We start from the raw sequence: 13,189 nt of genomic DNA, 5'->3' as shown, positions 1-13,189 counted from the left end.
TAAAATCAGAAAGAATTGAATTCAATGTTTTTTGTTCATTTTGCTTGTTTGTCGGATTTTGGGATGGACTCTTTGGCTTTGCTTTTCTTCTCCTCATTGGATTTTTCATGTTCAAAGTTGCAGAAGCCAGATTACAAGCTCATTTTGGTTCAACTTCAGCAACTGTGCATTGCATTGCCATGTAATGTGATGCAATGCTATCTTTCTAGCTCTCCCTTTTTACTTCCTTTTGGATAAACAGACATATTAGGCAAGCATTTTGGAGCTTTCACCTAATTAACTACAGGTGGTGAGATAAGCTGCACAATATAATTGACCTTTCAGTATATTGTTGCACACACACCATCTATTTAGCAAATGCCCTTGTTATCAACAGCAGCCTTTTAAACTCACCTGAGCTAACAGGTATGTGCGCTGGTTACTCTGCTGCGCTTAAAATTTCTTTTTTGGTTTGCTACAATGCCTTTTCTGAAACGTTGTCTCCTTCTGCTGGAACACTGACTTCTTTCATTTAATGCCTGCAGACTATAAAAGAGAACCCAACCCAAAAAGTTTGGTTGATTAGTCTGTGGCATTCTGTTAAACTGTTGCTTATGGCGGTCTCTGTGAGCTTCTCAGCGACATTCAGCCAGCCAGGTATCCTGCCTGCAGTAGATGGAATGTGGCAATGGAACGCTGGCTGCGCGTGTCATAATAGGCTCTGAGCCTTTATATACCTGTGCACAGCAGCAGCCACCTTCAGTCTGCTGCTGGACAGCCAGCAGCAGCAGCAGCAGGAGAGGTATGTAATCAGGAGCCCTCCTGCTAAGGGTAGACAGCTGCTCGTTCCACCCCACCCCCCGCCTTAATTGGTTCTCCTCCCTTCCAACGGTGTTGAGGCGGGTGGGAACAGCAGGGGGTGAAGGTGCTGTGTTTAAAGAGGTGGAGTTATGCAGATCTAAAACGCGTGGATTGCAGCAGCAGCAAGCCGAAAAGTGCAGGCATGTAAGGGATCTAGAGGTTGACAACATGTCTTCTTAACGGGAGTCCAGGAGCTCATCTCCACAAATGGACTTTTCAGGATCCTTGGGTGGCTCCGTAGTTTGAAACCAATTCTGGTTATCGCTTCTCGGCCTTTTGGCTAAGATCAAGTGTAGTATCTGTTCTTATCAGTTTAATATCTGATACGTCCCCTATCTGGGGACCATATATTAAATGGATTTTTAGAACAGGGAGATGGAAAAAGAGCTTGCTCTGTCCACTCCACGCATTGACCTGGTATTGCAGTATCTCCAGGACCGGTGCACCCCTTCTTTAATGCAGTTTCTAAAATCAGAAAGAATTGAATTCAATGTTTTTTGTTCATTTTGCTTGTTTGTCGGATTTTGGGATGGACTCTTTGGCTTTGCTTTTCTTCTCCTCATTGGATTTTTCATGTTCAAAGTTGCAGAAGCCAGATTACAAGCTCATTTTGGTTCAACTTCAGCAACTGTGCATTGCATTGCCATGTAATGTGATGCAATGCTATCTTTCTAGCTCTCCCTTTTTACTTCCTTTTGGATAAACAGACATATTAGGCAAGCATTTTGGAGCTTTCACCTAAATAACTACAGGTGGTGAGATAAGCTGCACAATATAATTGACCTTTCAGTATATTGTTGCACACACACCATCTATTTAGCAAATGCCCTTGTTATCAACAGCAGCCTTTTAAACTCACCTGAGCTAACAGGTATGTGCGCTGGTTACTCTGCTGCGCTTAAAATTTCTTTTTTGGTTTGCTACAATGCCTTTTCTGAAACGTTGTCTCCTTCTGCTGGAACACTGACTTCTTTCATTTAATGCCTGCAGACTATAAAAGAGAACCCAACCCAAAAAGTTTGGTTGATTAGTCTGTGGCATTCTGTTAAACTGTTGCTTATGGCGGTCTCTGTGAGCTTTTCAGCGACATTCAGCCAGCCAGGTATCCTGCCTGCAGTAGATGGAATGTGGCAATGGAACGCTGGCTGCGCGTGTCATAATAGGCTCTGAGCCTTTATATACCTGTGCACAGCAGCAGCCACCTTCAGTCTGCTGCTGGACAGCCAGCAGCAGCAGCAGCAGGAGAGGTATGTAATCAGGAGCCCTCCTGCTAAGGGTAGACAGCTGCTCGTTACACCCCACCCCCCGCCTTAATTGGTTCTCCTCCCTTCCATCGGTGTTGAGGCGGGTGGGAACAGTAGGGGGTGAAGGTGCTGTGTTTAAAGAGGTGGAGTTATGCAGATCTAAAACGCGTGGATTGCAGCAGCAGCAAGCCGAAAAGTGCAGGCATGTAAGGGATCTAGAGGTTGACAACATGTCTTCTTAACGGGAGTCCAGGAGCTCATCTCCACAAATGGACTTTTCAGGATCCTTGGGTGGCTCCGTAGTTTGAAACCAATTCTGGTTATCGCTTCTCGGCCTTTTGGCTAAGATCAAGTGTAGTATCAGTTCTTATCAGTTTAATATCTGATACGTCCCCTATCTGGGGACCATATATTAAATGGATTTTTAGAACAGGGAGATGGAAAAAGAGCTTGCTCTGTCCACTCCACGCATTGACCTGGTATTGCAGTATCTCCAGGACCGGTGCACCCCTTCTTTAATGCAGTTTCTAAAATCAGAAAGAATTGAATTCAATGTTTTTTGTTCATTTTGCTTGTTTGTCGGATTTTGGGATGGACTCTTTGGCTTTGCTTTTCTTCTCCTCATTGGATTTTTCATGTTCAAAGTTGCAGAAGCCAGATTACAAGCTCATTTTGGTTCAACTTCAGCAACTGTGCATTGCATTGCCATGTAATGTGATGCAATGCTATCTTTCTAGCTCTCCCTTTTTACTTCCTTTTGGATAAACAGACATATTAGGCAAGCATTTTGGAGCTTTCACCTAAATAACTACAGGTGGTGAGATAAGCTGCACAATATAATTGACCTTTCAGTATATTGTTGCACACACACCATCTATTTAGCAAATGCCCTTGTTATCAACAGCAGCCTTTTAAACTCACCTGAGCTAACAGGTATGTGCGCTGGTTACTCTGCTGCGCTTAAAATTTCTTTTTTGGTTTGCTACAATGCCTTTTCTGAAACGTTGTCTCCTTCTGCTGGAACACTGACTTCTTTCATTTAATGCCTGCAGACTATAAAAGAGAACCCAACCCAAAAAGTTTGGTTGATTAGTCTGTGGCATTCTGTTAAACTGTTGCTTATGGCGGTCTCTGTGAGCTTCTCAGCGACATTCAGCCAGCCAGGTATCCTGCCTGCAGTAGATGGAATGTGGCAATGGAACGCTGGCTGCGCGTGTCATAATAGGCTCTGAGCCTTTATATACCTGTGCACAGCAGCAGCCACCTTCAGTCTGCTGCTGGACAGCCAGCAGCAGCAGCAGCAGGAGAGGTATGTAATCAGGAGCCCTCCTGCTAAGGGTAGACAGCTGCTCGTTCCACCCCACCCCCCGCCTTAATTGGTTCTCCTCCCTTCCAACGGTGTTGAGGCGGGTGGGAACAGCAGGGGGTGAAGGTGCTGTGTTTAAAGAGGTGGAGTTATGCAGATCTAAAACGCGTGGATTGCAGCAGCAGCAAGCCGAAAAGTGCAGGCATGTAAGGGATCTAGAGGTTGACAACATGTCTTCTTAACGGGAGTCCAGGAGCTCATCTCCACAAATGGACTTTTCAGGATCCTTGGGTGGCTCCGTAGTTTGAAACCAATTCTGGTTATCGCTTCTCGGCCTTTTGGCTAAGATCAAGTGTAGTATCTGTTCTTATCAGTTTAATATCTGATACGTCCCCTATCTGGGGACCATATATTAAATGGATTTTTAGAACAGGGAGATGGAAAAAGAGCTTGCTCTGTCCACTCCACGCATTGACCTGGTATTGCAGTATCTCCAGGACCGGTGCACCCCTTCTTTAATGCAGTTTCTAAAATCAGAAAGAATTGAATTCAATGTTTTTTGTTCATTTTGCTTGTTTGTCGGATTTTGGGATGGACTCTTTGGCTTTGCTTTTCTTCTCCTCATTGGATTTTTCATGTTCAAAGTTGCAGAAGCCAGATTACAAGCTCATTTTGGTTCAACTTCAGCAACTGTGCATTGCATTGCCATGTAATGTGATGCAATGCTATCTTTCTAGCTCTCCCTTTTTACTTCCTTTTGGATAAACAGACATATTAGGCAAGCATTTTGGAGCTTTCACCTAAATAACTACAGGTGGTGAGATAAGCTGCACAATATAATTGACCTTTCAGTATATTGTTGCACACACACCATCTATTTAGCAAATGCCCTTGTTATCAACAGCAGCCTTTTAAACTCACCTGAGCTAACAGGTATGTGCGCTGGTTACTCTGCTGCGCTTAAAATTTCTTTTTTGGTTTGCTACAATGCCTTTTCTGAAACGTTGTCTCCTTCTGCTGGAACACTGACTTCTTTCATTTAATGCCTGCAGACTATAAAAGAGAACCCAACCCAAAAAGTTTGGTTGATTAGTCTGTGGCATTCTGTTAAACTGTTGCTTATGGCGGTCTCTGTGAGCTTCTCAGCGACATTCAGCCAGCCAGGTATCCTGCCTGCAGTAGATGGAATGTGGCAATGGAACGCTGGCTGCGCGTGTCATAATAGGCTCTGAGCCTTTATATACCTGTGCACAGCAGCAGCCACCTTCAGTCTGCTGCTGGACAGCCAGCAGCAGCAGCAGCAGGAGAGGTATGTAATCAGGAGCCCTCCTGCTAAGGGTAGACAGCTGCTCGTTCCACCCCACCCCCCGCCTTAATTGGTTCTCCTCCCTTCCAACGGTGTTGAGGCGGGTGGGAACAGCAGGGGGTGAAGGTGCTGTGTTTAAAGAGGTGGAGTTATGCAGATCTAAAACGCGTGGATTGCAGCAGCAGCAAGCCGAAAAGTGCAGGCATGTAAGGGATCTAGAGGTTGACAACATGTCTTCTTAACGGGAGTCCAGGAGCTCATCTCCACAAATGGACTTTTCAGGATCCTTGGGTGGCTCCGTAGTTTGAAACCAATTCTGGTTATCGCTTCTCGGCCTTTTGGCTAAGATCAAGTGTAGTATCTGTTCTTATCAGTTTAATATCTGATACGTCCCCTATCTGGGGACCATATATTAAATGGATTTTTAGAACAGGGAGATGGAAAAAGAGCTTGCTCTGTCCACTCCACGCATTGACCTGGTATTGCAGTATCTCCAGGACCGGTGCACCCCTTCTTTAATGCAGTTTCTAAAATCAGAAAGAATTGAATTCAATGTTTTTTGTTCATTTTGCTTGTTTGTCGGATTTTGGGATGGACTCTTTGGCTTTGCTTTTCTTCTCCTCATTGGATTTTTCATGTTCAAAGTTGCAGAAGCCAGATTACAAGCTCATTTTGGTTCAACTTCAGCAACTGTGCATTGCATTGCCATGTAATGTGATGCAATGCTATCTTTCTAGCTCTCCCTTTTTACTTCCTTTTGGATAAACAGACATATTAGGCAAGCATTTTGGAGCTTTCACCTAAATAACTACAGGTGGTGAGATAAGCTGCACAATATAATTGACCTTTCAGTATATTGTTGCACACACACCATCTATTTAGCAAATGCCCTTGTTATCAACAGCAGCCTTTTAAACTCACCTGAGCTAACAGGTATGTGCGCTGGTTACTCTGCTGCGCTTAAAATTTCTGTTTTGGTTTGCTACAATGCCTTTTCTGAAACGTTGTCTCCTTCTGCTGGAACACTGACTTCTTTCATTTAATGCCTGCAGACTATAAAAGAGAACCCAACCCAAAAAGTTTGGTTGATTAGTCTGTGGCATTCTGTTAAACTGTTGCTTATGGCGGTCTCTGTGAGCTTCTCAGCGACATTCAGCCAGCCAGGTATCCTGCCTGCAGTAGATGGAATGTGGCAATGGAACGCTGGCTGCGCGTGTCATAATAGGCTCTGAGCCTTTATATACCTGTGCACAGCAGCAGCCACCTTCAGTCTGCTGCTGGACAGCCAGCAGCAGCAGCAGCAGGAGAGGTATGTAATCAGGAGCCCTCCTGCTAAGGGTAGACAGCTGCTCGTTCCACCCCACCCCCCGCCTTAATTGGTTCTCCTCCCTTCCAACGGTGTTGAGGCGGGTGGGAACAGCAGGGGGTGAAGGTGCTGTGTTTAAAGAGGTGGAGTTATGCAGATCTAAAACGCGTGGATTGCAGCAGCAGCAAGCCGAAAAGTGCAGGCATGTAAGGGATCTAGAGGTTGACAACATGTCTTCTTAACGGGAGTCCAGGAGCTCATCTCCACAAATGGACTTTTCAGGATCCTTGGGTGGCTCCGTAGTTTGAAACCAATTCTGGTTATCGCTTCTCGGCCTTTTGGCTAAGATCAAGTGTAGTATCTGTTCTTATCAGTTTAATATCTGATACGTTCCCTATCTGGGGACCATATATTAAATGGATTTTTAGAACAGGGAGATGGAAAAAGAGCTTGCTCTGTCCACTCCACGCATTGACCTGGTATTGCAGTATCTCCAGGACCGGTGCACCCCTTCTTTAATGCAGTTTCTAAAATCAGAAAGAATTGAATTCAATGTTTTTTGTTCATTTTGCTTGTTTGTCGGATTTTGGGATGGACTCTTTGGCTTTGCTTTTCTTCTCCTCATTGGATTTTTCATGTTCAAAGTTGCAGAAGCCAGATTACAAGCTCATTTTGGTTCAACTTCAGCAACTGTGCATTGCATTGCCATGTAATGTGATGCAATGCTATCTTTCTAGCTCTCCCTTTTTACTTCCTTTTGGATAAACAGACATATTAGGCAAGCATTTTGGAGCTTTCACCTAAATAACTACAGGTGGTGAGATAAGCTGCACAATATAATTGACCTTTCAGTATATTGTTGCACACACACCATCTATTTAGCAAATGCCCTTGTTATCAACAGCAGCCTTTTAAACTCACCTGAGCTAACAGGTATGTGCGCTGGTTACTCTGCTGCGCTTAAAATTTCTTTTTTGGTTTGCTACAATGCCTTTTCTGAAACGTTGTCTCCTTCTGCTGGAACACTGACTTCTTTCATTTAATGCCTGCAGACTATAAAAGAGAACCCAACCCAAAAAGTTTGGTTGATTAGTCTGTGGCATTCTGTTAAACTGTTGCTTATGGCGGTCTCTGTGAGCTTCTCAGCGACATTCAGCCAGCCAGGTATCCTGCCTGCAGTAGATGGAATGTGGCAATGGAACGCTGGCTGCGCGTGTCATAATAGGCTCTGAGCCTTTATATACCTGTGCACAGCAGCAGCCACCTTCAGTCTGCTGCTGGACAGCCAGCAGCAGCAGCAGCAGGAGAGGTATGTAATCAGGAGCCCTCCTGCTAAGGGTAGACAGCTGCTCGTTCCACCCCACCCCCCGCCTTAATTGGTTCTCCTCCCTTCCAACGGTGTTGAGGCGGGTGGGAACAGCAGGGGGTGAAGGTGCTGTGTTTAAAGAGGTGGAGTTATGCAGATCTAAAACGCGTGGATTGCAGCAGCAGCAAGCCGAAAAGTGCAGGCATGTAAGGGATCTAGAGGTTGACAACATGTCTTCTTAACGGGAGTCCAGGAGCTCATCTCCACAAATGAACTTTTCAGGATCCTTGGGTGGCTCCGTAGTTTGAAACCAATTCTGGTTATCGCTTCTCGGCCTTTTGGCTAAGATCAAGTGTAGTATCTGTTCTTTTAAGAACACAAGAGCTGCGATCTACACTTGACGAGAGCGATCGAACTCGGAAGGAGAAGAGCTTCGGAGCCCAGCTGACATCGGAGAAGGAAGGCGGATATCGGTGGGAGGAAGAAGCTCTAAAGAATCCAGAAGAAGACGAAGACTCGGAGAAGAATCGGGCTGTCCTGTGGAATCTTCGAGGAAGAAAATCATCGAGACAAAGACCTTTCGGGGAATTTGTCCAGAACACGACGGGAGAAGAATCTGCATAGCTCCACCCATTCCGGGAAGAGTTCCAGATCCAGCTCCAAGAAGTAACTGCAGGAGGAAAGCCATGGCAAGCGCTGCGAGGAAGGCCGAAAAGAAGAGCCTGGAGCAGGGGACAGCCAGGAGGGCCCAGCCAGGAGCCGATTCTGACCCCAAGGACTCTGCCTCCACGACTGGCCAGCAGAAGGGACCCCAGAAGCCCCGCCACGAAGCTCCAGCCCTGGAGCCATGGATGCGGCAGACGGTGGCCCTGAAGCTGAAGGAAGTGGATGGGAGGGTGCCGGACATGTCCTCGGACGTGTTCTGCCAGAAGATGCTGCTGGATCGAGGCTTCTCCAGGTCGGACACCCTCAGCATCCAGACCTTCTTGACGGGGATCTTCTTCGTCACCTTCGCCACTGTGAACACCTGCAGGAGGTTCTGGGAAATGGTAAGCGCAAAAGGACCGGATAATTCTTTCTCTGCCTTTACAGGTAGCTGCCCTATCCAGAGGGACGAAAGGAGGATCACGGTCTCCATGCGCAACCCGCACACCCCAGGCCAAGACATCTGTACCTTCCTGAGACGCTTCTGTTTGGTTGTGAAGGAACCCTCTCACATCCTGAATGGACTCGGCTTCTGGACAGGTAAGTGATCGGTGACCGTTAGACTTCACAGGGACCTGGCGTACTCAGACGGACTTCGGCACCTGCCCCCGACATCCTCCCTGGGCAACTCCTACGGCCTCATCTATTACCCGGACATGCCGCGGAACTGCAGGAGATGCGGCAAGAACGGCCACGAGATGAAGGACTGCAAGGAGGATACCTGCAGGATTTGTCGAGTGACGGGACACAGCTCGAAGGACTGCCCGAAGAAGACATCCTGCAACCTGTGTGGGCTGGCGGCTCATCTGTACAAGGATTGCCCCAAGTGTGAGAGATCCTGGGCATCGGTGGTTGCGACGACCCCAGCTACGGAGGACAAGGCCCCGACGACCAGGCCTGTGAAGGTCAAGGACGCGACGACCAAGGCCCCAGCAGCCAAGGCCGAGACGACCAAGGCCAAAGCGGTCAAGGAGTCGGTGGCCAAAGCCCCAGCGACGGTCCCAGCAGCTCCGAAGCAGAAGAAAAAGTCAAAGGAGGGTAAGAGTTCTGTCACCCCTCTCTCGATCCCTCCCACTGCCACCCCCGTCCAATTCCCCCCCACCCCGGCCACCCCTGCTGAGGATTCCACTTTATCTTCCTCCTTCCCCTACTCCTCAGCAGGTGTCCTTTCCCCTGCCCCGGCAGCCACTCTCCCTCCCCAGACCATGGTAGCGGTGGAATTAACCTTTCCTCCACCCGCCGCTATCTATTCCGAGGAGGATTTTCCCCTTCTTGTCTCCCCAGTTCCAACCCGGGGAAAGAGGAAGGTGGAGGACAGCCCTGCTACTGAATCCTCCAAAAAGAAGATTCTGGATTTCGTAGGCGAAAAGGAGGATACCCTCCCTGAGCCAGAAGAGATGGAGCACATGGTTGAGACCCTGGTGGCCGAGCCAGAAGAGGAGGAACTGGTGGTCGCCGAGATCGAGGCCGCGCTGCTTTACCAGATGGAGGAAGAGGACCTGCTGGTGATCCCGTCACCAGCAGTCAACACCGACGAGGGACCACCCGACCGGAGTGGTAACTAAGGTGTATTGCCTGCGCTAACTTTTTCTTTTTTCCCTACATGATGGCTAATATTAACTTATTTTCCATTAATGTCAGGAGCATCAAGGACAAGTTCAGACGTCAGACTATTTATGCCTTCCTTACTTCCCAGTTGTGTGATGTTTATATGTTGCAGGAATGTTCCCTTCCCTCCTCTAGGTCCTTCAAACATCTGGCCAGGGAGTGGTCCCACGGTCCATCCTACTGGTCCGGTGGGGGTGACTGCAAGTCTGCGGGGGTCGCAATTCTGATCAGGGGGGGCGCATTCACGCTTGAGTCCGTCCAGGAGCTCATCTGCGGCAGGGCTCTTGTTGTAGATGGCAACTGGGCGGGAGAACCTGTCAGGTTCATCAACGTGTATGCGTCCCCACTGAAGAATGAGCGTTTGGAGCTTTTCCAGACCCTGCGGCTTCAGCTTGCCACCACCAGGACCTTAGTTATGGCCGGGGATTTCAACTGCCCCATCGAGGAGGATGGTCGTAGTTCTGGCACATCTGCCAAGTTGGACATCACGTCCAAGCTGCTCATCGAGATGGTAACCGAGGCCTCTCTTCAGGACGTGGTGGGCTCCATGGGGAGAGGCTCCACGAACTATTCGTGGAGCCGACCCGATGGCTCACTCCGCTCCAGGATTGACTTTGTGTTCACCTCTCGGGCAGTCAGGCAGAGTAGGCACTCGATGGTCTCCTGCTTCTTCTCCGACCACAGAGCCATTCACTTACAAGGTGTCCTCGGCGACGGTTTTCCGTCCGGCCCCGGCTCCTGGAAGCTGAATTGTGCTCTGCTGGCTCAGGATGAAGTCGTGGAGGAGCTGAGAGCAGCCTACGCAATGTGGCAGTCCTACAAGGGTAGCTTCCAAACAGTCTCTGATTGGTGGGAATATGTTAAACTTGAGTTTCGCTGTTTCTTTCAGGCCAAGGGTCGACAACAGGCGTGTGAGAAGAGGAGGGACTTCAGAGGGCTGCAGCGCGAGCTGCGGTCGCTGCAGGACTTTCTTCACTGCGGCTGGGACGTGAGGGAGGAGCTGGAGGAGACCAAGAAGAGCCTGAAAAGGCACTTTGAGGAGGAGTCCAAGCGAATCGTCTTCCGTTCCAAAGTGGAGAATCTGGAGAAGGGTGAGAAATGTAACTCATTCTTTTTCAGGAAACTTCATGCCGGTCACACGCCCCTGAACGAGCTGCGAGACGAGAGCGGAAACATGCGACGTGGGAAGGAGGACGTGATGAGGGTCGTCAGCGACTTCTACAGCGAACTCTACTCCCACAAGACTACTGACCCTGACGCTGCTGATAAGTTCCTGTCAGGTATCACTAACCATCTTGATCCTGCAGGCACGGCAGCCTTGGACAAACCTCTGATGGTGGGCGAATTGCTCTCTGCCGCTAAATCCTTTAGGACCGGCAGGACCCCGGGCAGTGATGGTCTTCCAGCGGAGCTCTATGTAGCGCTGGGAGACCTCATCTGTCCGGACCTGTTGGACCTGTACGAGGAGATGGTGGTGGAGGGTAGAATGCCTCCATCTTTGAGGGAAGGAATGGTCACGATCCTGTACAAGCGGAAGGGAGAGAGGTGCGACCTGAGGAATTGGCGTCCCATTACTCTGCTCAACGTGGACTACAAGATCCTGGCCAAGACGATGGCGACACGACTTAAGACGGTCATCGGACGGATCATCCACCCGGACCAGACCTGCGGCATCCCTGGACGTCGCATCGCAGACAGCCTCGCTCTCGTGCGGGACACGGTCGAGTACATCAAGGTCCGCCGCGCACACGCGGCCCTGGTCTCCTTGGATCAGGAGAAGGCCTTCGACCGGGTTTCCCACGAGTTCATGGGCCGAGCTCTGCACCGGTTAGGTTTGGGTAACATGTTTTGTTCGTATGTCCGTCTGATGTATTTTGATATCCACAGCTCGGTGTTGGTGAACGGCTGGAAGACTGACCCCTTCCCTGTCCTCTCTGGGGTCAGACAAGGCTGCCCTCTATCACCTCTTCTTTTTATTTGTGTTATAGAACTCTTCGCAGAGGCTATCCGGCAGAATGGAGAGATCAGAGGGATCACCGCACCGGGTCCGGGACGACACGAGGTCAAGTGCTCGCTCTACATGGACGACGTCACCGTCTTCTGCGCTGATCGTGGTTCAGTCGACGCCCTCGTCCAGACGTGTGAGAGGTTCGGCCGGGCTTCAGGGGCCAAAGTCAACTGCAGGAAGTCGGAAGCCATGCTCTTCGGGGATTGGCAGCCGGCCTCCTCCGCCCCCTTCCCCTTCAACATTCAACCGGATTTCCTCAAGGTGCTGGGAGTCTGGTTCGGGAAGGAAGGAGCGGCCCTCAAGTCCTGGCAAGAACGCTTGGCCAAGGTGAAGCAACGGATCGGACTCTGGAGCCTCAGACACCTCACTTGTGAGGGTAAGGCACTCGTCCTGCGTAATGAGGTCCTGCCCGTCTTGCAGTACACGGCGCAGGCCTGGCCCCCACACGTCACTGTGTGCAGGGCCATTACCAGGACAGTGTTTCACTTTGTCTGGGGATCCAAGATGGACAGAGTCAGGCGGGCCGTCAAGTACAAGGAGCCTCGCAAGGGTGGGAAGGGCGTTCCAGATATCCCCACCCTCCTGCGATCCTCTTTTGTGTGTGATTGTGTCCGCCGGACTTTGCAAGTCAAGAATGGCTCCGCGGGCAGGTCCATGTCTCGCTTCTTCCTGCTTCCTCTTTGGAGGCGACTCGGCTGGGACAAGTGGGACAGCTCCTTCCCCTACAACTGGACGACGCCATGGTTCTACGGAGACGTCGTTCGATTTGTGGGGGAGCATCAACTGGAGGGACTCAAGCCCGACTTGTGGAAGCCCAAAACTATCCACAAGCTAATCAGAGCCAAGGATGACGTGGAGAACATCACAGGACTTCACCAGGACACGCTGGAGACTGTGTGGACAAATGTGTCGTCTGACAGGCTGACCAACGGGCACAAGGACTTGTCGTGGATGGCGATTCAGGGCGGACTGCCCGTCCGGTCATTCATGCATGCCCGGAACCTGTGCAAGACCCGGTACTGCCCAAGGTGCCCCTTCGTGGAGGAAACATCTTTGCACACTTTTTGGGACTGCGGATTTGCACAGCGCCTATTGACTGCACTTGAGGACGACCTGAGGAACTCTGTCCCCAGGGCGAGCCTATCGCACCATTCTGTGCTTTACGGACTCTTCCCTGGGGTTCATACCGTCGGAGCCATCCAGGAGGCTTGGCGCCTTATGAACTGCTTCAAGGATGCCGTTTGGGTCGCCAGGAACCGGCTCATCTTGAGGAGGGAGAGGATGTCCATCCAGGACTGCCGCAGGCTGATCCACAGCCTGCTCAGAGACTATTCCATCATGGACGGTCCGGAGGACGAGGATGAGGACTAAACCCCTCCTCCCCCTCTCCCCTTATGTGTCTTGTCTTTCAATAAAGCTTCGGGCCTGTGATTTTCCCCTCCCCATCCCCTTTTTCCCAATCCCCATCCCTTATCACGGTTCGTCGTACTGTATTGATTGACATGCTTTTTCTTTCAGATTGAGTGTTTTGTGTAGCATAGGGGTGTGATGTGTCTAGCT

General features: G+C 49.8%; 5 non-coding genes and 1 pseudogene across 5 annotated transcripts; all 6 read left to right on the top strand.

The window, feature by feature from the left end:
- Positions 1–1,100: 1,100 nt before the first annotated feature.
- On the top strand, positions 1,101–1,291 carry LOC141227602 (U2 spliceosomal RNA). Its single transcript, XR_012294592.1, has one exon. It is a non-coding gene; the product is annotated as a U2 spliceosomal RNA (small nuclear RNA).
- Positions 1,292–2,406: 1,115 nt separating this feature from the next.
- On the top strand, positions 2,407–2,597 carry LOC141227030 (U2 spliceosomal RNA). The gene has a single exon (XR_012294142.1). It is a non-coding gene; the product is annotated as a U2 spliceosomal RNA (small nuclear RNA).
- Positions 2,598–3,712: 1,115 nt separating this feature from the next.
- On the top strand, positions 3,713–3,903 carry LOC141227601 (U2 spliceosomal RNA). Its single transcript, XR_012294591.1, has one exon. It is a non-coding gene; the product is annotated as a U2 spliceosomal RNA (small nuclear RNA).
- A 1,115-nt stretch (positions 3,904–5,018) lies between these two features.
- Positions 5,019–5,209, top strand: LOC141227600 (U2 spliceosomal RNA). Its single transcript, XR_012294590.1, has one exon. It is a non-coding gene; the product is annotated as a U2 spliceosomal RNA (small nuclear RNA).
- A 1,115-nt stretch (positions 5,210–6,324) lies between these two features.
- On the top strand, positions 6,325–6,515 carry LOC141226974 (U2 spliceosomal RNA). Its single transcript, XR_012294087.1, has one exon. It is a non-coding gene; the product is annotated as a U2 spliceosomal RNA (small nuclear RNA).
- Positions 6,516–7,630: 1,115 nt separating this feature from the next.
- On the top strand, positions 7,631–7,720 carry LOC141227300 (U2 spliceosomal RNA; annotated as a pseudogene).
- The last annotated feature ends 5,469 nt before the right edge of the window (positions 7,721–13,189 follow it).

This window comes from Phyllobates terribilis, unplaced genomic scaffold (assembly GCF_046119375.1).
Source record: "Phyllobates terribilis strain yellow unplaced genomic scaffold, ASM4611937v1 Scaffold_416__1_contigs__length_1633014, whole genome shotgun sequence".
In the NCBI taxonomy this organism is placed as follows: domain Eukaryota; kingdom Metazoa; phylum Chordata; class Amphibia; order Anura; family Dendrobatidae; genus Phyllobates; species Phyllobates terribilis.
Note: the sequence above shows the minus strand (reverse complement) of the source record. Positions and strands in the feature narration are given on the sequence as shown.